We start from the raw sequence: 9,095 nt of genomic DNA, 5'->3' as shown, positions 1-9,095 counted from the left end.
AAGTTCAAATACACACATCAGCCTAATCTATCATACAAAATAATCTAACGAAGCCTATTTATCACCCCTCATACACACCCAGGTTGGGATCATTGTCCTTGTTTTCGAACTCATGCACGTCAGGAAGCTCTTGAAATATATCCACCGCCATCTTATCCCTCATAGTCTTCCCGTTGGCCTTAGTAAAGTCTTTTTTACTAAACTTTATCCCAAGTCTTCTACAAGTCTTCTATGACTTACAGAAGACTTCTCCGTTTAGCTAGAAACATTATTAAACATCAATGTTTTGTAACTTCGTAATTATCACTAATTAAGTTATAAATAAGACTCAGTAGTCCCAATATTGACTAATAAACATGAATTAGTAAGAAGATATTAAAATTTCATTTTAATTTTGGATAAATTTGATGTATAATAAAGATTTACGTAGAAGACTTCTTTTGAAGTCATCCACGGAAGACTTCAAAAGAAGTCAATTATGTGTAGACTTCAAAAGAAGTCTTCTATTTAGGTCATTTTTGCAATTGCAAATTTACGAAGGAAGACTTCTTAAGAAGTCTACTCTACAGAAGACATCTTCGGAAGTCTTCCTTTGTAAATATTGGCTTACTTTTGAAATTGAATTTTTTTTCAAAATTCCCACAGAAGACTTCTTTTGAAGTATTCTTGGATAAACACGTTATTTTTGAATTTGACCGAAGTTAGTCAAAATTTTGACTTTTTGTAGAAGATTTCTAGAGAAGTCTACCTGGAGAATACATCAAAAGAAGTCTTCTCTAAGTCTTCCGGAAGTGTTCTCAATGTCGCAAGAAGTCTGCTGGGTTACTTTTGCAATTGACTATATTTGACTTTTCGAGAGAAGACTTCTAAGTCTTCCGTCAGATGACTTCTTTAGAAGTCTTCCGTCGGATGACTTCTCTAGAAGTCTTCTCTCGCGGGCAAAAGTTTGACCAAAACCCATAATTAAACACGAGAAGACTTCTAAAGAAGTCTTCTTGGAGAAGACTTCTTGTTTTCTCATTGATATTAAATGTTTTACTATTATTTTTTAATTGCAAAAGTAACCCACGCAGACATCTTTCGGCATTGAGAAGACTTAGGGAAGACTTTCAAAAGATTTCTGTAGAATTTTTCTCCAGGAAGACTTCCTTAGAAGTCGTCTACAAAAAGTCAAATTTCTGACCAACTTCGGTAAAATTTAAATGTAACATGTTTACCAGAGAACTGGGAATTTTGAAATTTTTTGTTTACAAAAGAAAGTTAGAAGACTTCTAGGTCAGTTGTAAAACTAACATATGCATTGACCAGAAGATTTTTAAAAAATTCTTCTCGATGAAGAAGTCTTCTTCGTCGAACAGATCTAAAAAATTAAATGTAGTTCGCGATTTCATACTTTGAACTCGTGAGATGACTTGCGTGTCCAATCACCCAGAACTTCACCACAACAGTTACCTACTGGTTAATCACCAAGAATCATGAGCTTATGAACCTTACATAATTTGTAATCAAAATCTTCAGTTTTTCTGATGAATTTTGAGAGAAAGTGTAAGATATGTGGTTTGTGTGGATAGGAAATGAGAAAGGATGAGAAAAAATCGAAACTTTAGGGCATTAACACTCTCAATTTGGTAGTTCATGGTGGTTGAGGTATTGATGTCAACGGCAAAGTTGTAAATATTTGGTGAAGATGGGGATGGTGAGGTAAAAACCTTATTTTCGAAAAAAAAGTAATGACATTTTCGTGAATAACTAGAACTTCTAGGGTGAATATGACAAAAAAAAGTTTCTAAAAAGCATAGGTTATTTTTGTGTTTGACTTGAAATTTTGAGTCATTTTTGAAAGAACCCCTAAAAATAAAGACTAAATTATTTAATCTTGATAATATATATACATATAGTGCTTTTAATATTGAAAAAGTATATTTCTGGGATTGTCAAGATCAAATATCATATAGAAACCACCTATTTACAAAACTAATTTGTATACATAAAGAAGGATTTTCTAGAGTATTCACGTATATTAAGAATATAATAAATGTTTACGATTAAATTTATTATTTATGTTATTTTACATTTTCCAATAAATATCAACCAATAGTATTTAGCCAATTCAAATATTTTCAGTTAATGCTTCTTAAAAGTATACAACTTTTAAACATTAACTACTAAAAATACCTTAAATTTCTAAAAAATCTATCATTTTGGAACAAAAAATAAATCTAGAAAATCCTACTTTCAGGAACGGATGTATTATAAATTAGAATAAGCACATAAATCAAAACCAATACCTTTTGTTTATTTACAATCATGTTTTTGGTAAATAAATCAAATCATTTTATTTACTTTACGGGAAATTGCCAAAAATACCTCATTCATAATACTATTTTTCATGTTTACATTAACATTTTTACCCTCACTTTTAAAGAGGGAAAAAAACATTTATAACTCTAGGATTAACTAATCTAGACTTTGAGCATCTCCAACTCCACTCTATTTTCCACTCTTAAGTAAAGTTTAGAGTAAAAATGCTCATATGGTACAATATTTTCCACTCTTTAATAGAGTAAAAATAGGTTTACTCTATATATTGAGTAACTTGTTTATTTTTTGTTCATCACTCTATTTTCCACTCTCAAATAAAGTATCATTGGAGCAACAACCAAATCTATTATATAATTACTCAATTTGAGAAAAAAAAATAGAATAAACCATTGGAGATGGTCTTAGGGTTTAGAGTTGAGGGGTCAGGTAGGGTTTTTAGAATGTAAAATTTAGGATTCTAATAAATATATAAATAAATACTTAATAAATATAAAAAAATTTAAAAAATAGTTTCAAAAAGAATTTTTGATTTTCAAAAAGAAATTTTGAAAAAAAAATCGAAAAAGATTCAAAAAGAAATTCAAAAAAATATATATAAAAAGGTTCGAATTTGAAAATAAATAATTCGAAAATATAAAAAAAATATTTTTTAAAAATTTATTTAAATAATTATTTATTATAATATATAAAGAACAAGAGTATAAGAATCTTTTGCCTCTTAATGAAGAAGGTATTTTTGAAAATGTCTGTTTAGTAGTTATAAACATGAATAGTAGTACCAACAAAGTGGCAAACATAAAAATTCTCCTTACTTTATATGATATATAATTAAACATTAGTGATATTGACATAGATACATAATATATTTTAATATAAATATTTATTATTGACATTTACTAGTCATATGTTTTTATTAGCATTTGAATATTTGATGTAACAAAAATTTAAACCGTTAATGACAAAAAATTTAATATGAGATTTTTCAATACAAATTCAAAATTAAAATATTAAGATCTCAATAATTTATCAATTAACATTTTGAAATTAACATATCTTTATATAGTATATAATTTAATTTAAATAATATTAATATATATATAATATAAATATTTATTAATGAGACTTCATATTCATACGATTTATGATCATTTGTATCTTGCTTAAACAAAAAAAAGTTAAATCGTTGATCACAAAATTTTCATTGTGGGACTTTTACCGTTTTTAGTAATTTATATACGTTTTAAAAATCAAAATATAACATATAAGAAAAAATCTATTTTTTGTATATGTTTAATGTGATTGTTTAATTTCTTTTAGTAATATAAAATTAAATAAAAATAGAGAGGATACAAAAATTGTTATCAAATATGTATTATTCACAATCATTAATTGTCATATCAATGTTAATCATATTAGGTAATTCCGTAACTTTTATTTAAGAAAATAATTGAGAATATTTTTTTTGTATACTACTAATCAATTTGAATTAGTTTAATACAAAGTATAATATACATTTATATGCACCAACTTATTTTTCTAAGGATTTTAAGAATTATCCTAGTGATAACACGTGACTACGAAAACATGTCGTAATGCTCCAGAATTAATATACATGAGATTTTTTTAAGATCGTTGAATTACCAAAAAAATAATAATAATCAAAGCGATGGTGCTAAACTAACGCCATTAATAAAATAGAAGCTGATACGAACAAACTCTTCAAAGCCGAAGCAGCTTAAGAAGATCCATGCGCTTGTACGTTAACGTCCGGTTTCTCTGTCAAGAACAGCTTCTTAACGCAGCTGTCAGAGAATCTTATACTTGTAGGCGACATGCGTAATGTGTTACGCTCGCCAGGTTCGACGAAATGCACAAGCCGTGGGTTTTTCTTTCGATCACTCTTATCAAATGGTACGCTTAAAAAGGCTTCCCTTTGAAAGCATCCTACTTTATAAAAAATACGTGATCTTGATGTCCGTCCTGATGAGCTTACTAATCGGTTTGTGAAGGCGATCTCTCAACTAGGGCTTTTGGCCTTTGACTGTAGGTATGCAGTGAATGGAGATAACGATTAAGTCTTGGCCTTATTTAATGTGATGCAGAACGAGAGGGGCTAAGACCAAATTACTTGTGAATGAAGGAAAAGTGTATTTCAAGCTCATGATCGAATTATAAGAATATTGAGCCGAGACAAGATGCATGTATATGGTTGATCTATTAGGACGCTCTGGTCTTCTAGAGGAGGCCTATGAGTTTGCAAAAAGACATGCCGTTGGAACCAGATGTGGTATATGGGGCTTATTGGGTGCTTGTGCGGTTCATCGTGATGTGAAATTGGGCCAGAGAGTAGCAAACTTTCTTGTCGATACAGCTTCTGACATTGGTGCACACCAATTACTAGTGTCTAATTTGTATGCAGCTTCTTGTAAATGGAATTGTGTTGACAAAGTAATAAATGAGGAAGCTAGGCAAAATTCATTTTTTCAACAGAGGAAACAAATCACATTTGCAATCATAGGTTTCAGTTTTACCCTTGAAAAATAGAGAATCTTCATGTTTACCACATTCTCGGTATTATTATTCATGTTTATCATCACTAAAGAGATATTTTCAAAAATACATTTTTCATTAAAAGACAAAAAACTCTTATATATTTGCTCTTATATATATAATAAATAATTTTTTAAATTTTTTTTAAAAAATTATGTTTTCGAATTATAATATTCAAATTCAAATTTTTTTATAAAAAAAAATATTTTGATTTTTTTTTTGAATTTTTTTGAATTGTTTTGAATTTTTTATTATTATTTTCAAATTTTCTTTTTGAAGTTCGAAAATTATTTTTGAAACTATTTTAATTTTTTTTTAAGTATTTATTTATATATTTATTAGAATCATAAACTCTACATTATAAAAGCCCTATCCACTAACTCATCTATCAAGTTTAAACCTTAAATGTAAATTAATTAACCCTAAAATTATAAAGGTATAACAGTGGTTAAAGTAAATATGAAAAATGATATTATGAATGTGATATTTTTGGCAATTTCCCTTAAAAAAAATGGTGTATGCTCAAGCAAAGAGTTTTGGGGACTTCACTTATTGATCTCGTGCATTAAGAGAGATCTGATGAGAAATGGATCGACAGATCTTGAATGTATCTGAGACTTATAAATTGCATAGCAAAAGTCCAGTCAAAGCAAAACCAGGCTCCTGATCCACAAAACATGCAAATGGCAACAAATTCTAAAGCTTTGCTTCATCCTCTGTAGATGTCAAATGCCTGAAACATAGACTACTAAATAAGGTAGAGAGACTAGCTACGTCACTTTGCACATCATACTCATTATTGCTTATATGATATTTAATTGATCATTAGTTATGTAGATCTTTCCCGCTGTTTTTTTTTTGCCAATTAATGGGTTTTGTATCTTTCTTGAGAAATGTCATTAGTTTTTTACAGGTTTTGTATTGTGCATCTCTGGTAAAGTAAAAGTTGGTAAAATTGAACTACTTTCATAATTTTGCAGGCGTTAAAGGGTATAAAAACTGGAATTCAATGTAATATGCCAGTCATTAGATGCTATTTTGACAGGGATCAAGAACTGAGTTTTTGCCTCTGTTAATGGTTTTCTCTGAGAGTTGAAAAGCATGGACACGAGGAAAAAAAGCTTTACATGAATGAAAGAGAGACGCTGACAAAACAGAGAACAGAGGTCGTCAAGATTTGTGAAACGAACGTTGTTTTGTTTTCAATTTAGCAAAACTAAGGTAATTCCTCCATTAAAGGTAGTAAAAACACTTTGTGCAATATGGTTTAAGACTTACAGCGTGAAGATCGAAAACCCTAGCAGCCCCGAGAGAGAGAAAATAGAAAGATTAGTGTTTCTCCTTCTCCGGCGTCCGGCGAGCTTTGTCGGCGTCGGGACTTTAGGCGTTAGAGGTGTTTTGAGGTTTTCCTTCGATAGTCTGGAAGATGTCGCGGTGTGTTTGATTTTTCGTTGCCGCGGTGGTTCGCTTGATGGGATTGACTAGATCTGTATCTCTTTCTTCCATCAGAATGGGGTAAGTTGTTGTCAGGTGAGTCGTTTGTGGTCTACGTTTGGGTCCGTCGTGCTCATCTCTTCCTGGGTTTCTGGCTTCTCGAAGGTCCTCTGCTTTGGTCTTGTCAAGTTGATCCTTCTCAGGTATCACCTTTTCCGCTTCTCTTCGCTTAGCGGTTCCTTAGATTTGATTCGTTCTGTCTTTGGATTGTGTGGCCTGCTTGTTCGTATTTCTTTAAATCGCTGGTGGTTGCCGTCCTGATTTGCTTTCGTGAGCAACTGGTATTTGCTCAAGGCTTGACCCAATGGTTTAAGTTGTGTATCCCCGCCGCTTCTTTTATTATCCAGTCTCCACTCCGTCAGTTTAGGAGTCTTGCTCTTCTCAGGGTGGTCTCGTGTCTCCAGTATCCTGTCGCTCATCTGTCTTCATTGGTCTCATACTTAGTGGTGAAGAGGTTTATGCGATGAGGCTCTATTCCTTTAGTTTGGATCCGGCTCAAGCAAGTGGTTCTTGTCATCTCCAGGAGGTTTGGTGTTCTTGCTATGGTTTCAGTTAAGCGGTAGTCTGGTTTGGGTTTGGATGGGTAGCCCTTCTGTGTTCTCGTTCTTTTGTCCTTGATGCTTTCTTCCGGCTTCATTTTGGCTTTTCCAGAAAGGGCCCTTAAGGTTACTGGCTCTACTAGCGATTATGTGTGATACTACTTCGTAGAAGTGTGATTCTGGTAAAGGATTTTTTGTGTGATGTTTATGGTTTAGCTTGTGTCTTAACGTTTCCGAAAGTGTCGGCTTGTGGCTCCGGTTGGTATCCGGCATAGTCTCTCCTAAAGGCGTTGTGTGGGAAAACCACTTATCCATGCCCGCACTATGAAGCCAGAGAAAATATATATCCAAACAATATTAACGTGCCAAAACATTCCTAAACTAAATAATAATTTAAATTGCATACCTAAACTCATAATAAATAGCTAAAACATGTCTCGTAACTGACATGTGTTAGTCCATTATAAAATGTATTGATTTATTTTTTAAAATTATTATCTTTTAGTCTTTGTCATTTCATTTGTTTGTAAAGTGCCTCAAATAATTAAAATCATCAAATTGGCCATATTTATAATTTCAAAATTGAAAATAAATTTTAATATATGGTCATATATAAAATTAAAATATTTTTTATCAAATAAAATATATTTAATAATATAAATATATTATTATTATTATTTCATATTGAAATATGATACAAAGAAATTTAAATAAATAGAAAACAACATAAAAACAGTATCATAATTTAAAGCTTAATTTAATCTCACTAAAGTTCTTAAAGTTTATAAAATATTTTTTTTCTTAGGTTATTTTAATTGCAAATCTTATTATGTGCTTGCGTGATATATATAATATAAATAAAATTAAAAATTTGTAATTTTTTGTTTTTAGTTATCAAAACCAATTTTAATTACGCTAGGCATAATCTGTGCGCTTGACCCTAACCTAGCGCCGAATCAATTATTCGGTAATTAGACGAGAATTAATCGGAAATAATTTTGTAAATTTTTTGTGTATTATTAATATTACATACTAGTTTTGTAGCAAAATAAAAATAATGTAATATGGTCTAGTGGTTTTATGCGATATTTTTTTTTCTTGAGATGCTGGGTTCGAAACTATTTTTGGTTAACTAGATCTCTACTGTAAAGAGTATTTTTAGTTATGTTGATTAAAATTTGAATGATTATATTTGTAAAGAAAATCTTATATAAATATAAATTGAGTGGTATTTCTTGTAAATATTACATATGAGTAAGATTATTTATAATTAATTCTCTTGTTTTAATAAGGTAGATAACATATTTTGATAACTAAATTAATTATTATTTCGTATATGGTAACTATCTAAATTTCTGATAAATAATTAAATTTATTATTTAAATTTAATTAAAATATGGTCAAAAAATAAAATTGTACTTTTCAAAATAAAATTATAAATACAATAAATTTGATTATTTAAGTTATTTAAGGCATATTAACAAAAAATAGAATTATAGGGACTAAACTACAAAAGTTTAAAATAAAAAAATAGTCCAAATCATCATATTACCGGCTATAGGCATGATTTAGCTATGTGTTATGAGTTTATGTATGTAATTCAAATTTTTATTTAGTTTAGAAATGTTTTGACACGTTAATATTGTTTGGGTATATATTTTCTCTGATTTCATAATGCGGGCATGGATAAACCGTTTTCCCGGAGTTGTGTAGCCTTAGTGTTTGATCAATCCATCCTAGTATAGGATGTGATGATTATGTATTAAACTCTTGATCCTTGTTAAATTTCAATCCAAAAGATAAAAAAAAAACACTTTATGCACATTACATGTTACGCGTAGAATCCTTCTCTCTCCTCTCACAACATAATTAATACTGGACTGTACACTGCACCATCTCCAAGCAAAATGGCAGAATTAAAAATTATAATATTTAAGTAGAGAGAACAATTAATGCATTGGAGGGGAGATCAGAATATGAGACCAACTCCATGGGAAAATGGGCATTTAATTCCCGAAGTATTTGAAATCGGCAGTTTTAATACTCAAGTATTGCTTGCGCATATTTATTCCTCAACTAATAGTTGACTGCGCAAAATTGGGAACAAAATAGTCAACTGTTAACTGATGAACGGAAAATAACGGTTTCCGTCAACTTTTTAACGGTAGAATATTCTAATCATGATTTTGC

This window comes from Brassica oleracea, chromosome C9 (genome assembly GCF_000695525.1).
Source record: "Brassica oleracea var. oleracea cultivar TO1000 chromosome C9, BOL, whole genome shotgun sequence".
Classification (NCBI taxonomy): domain Eukaryota; kingdom Viridiplantae; phylum Streptophyta; class Magnoliopsida; order Brassicales; family Brassicaceae; genus Brassica; species Brassica oleracea.
Note: the sequence above shows the minus strand (reverse complement) of the source record.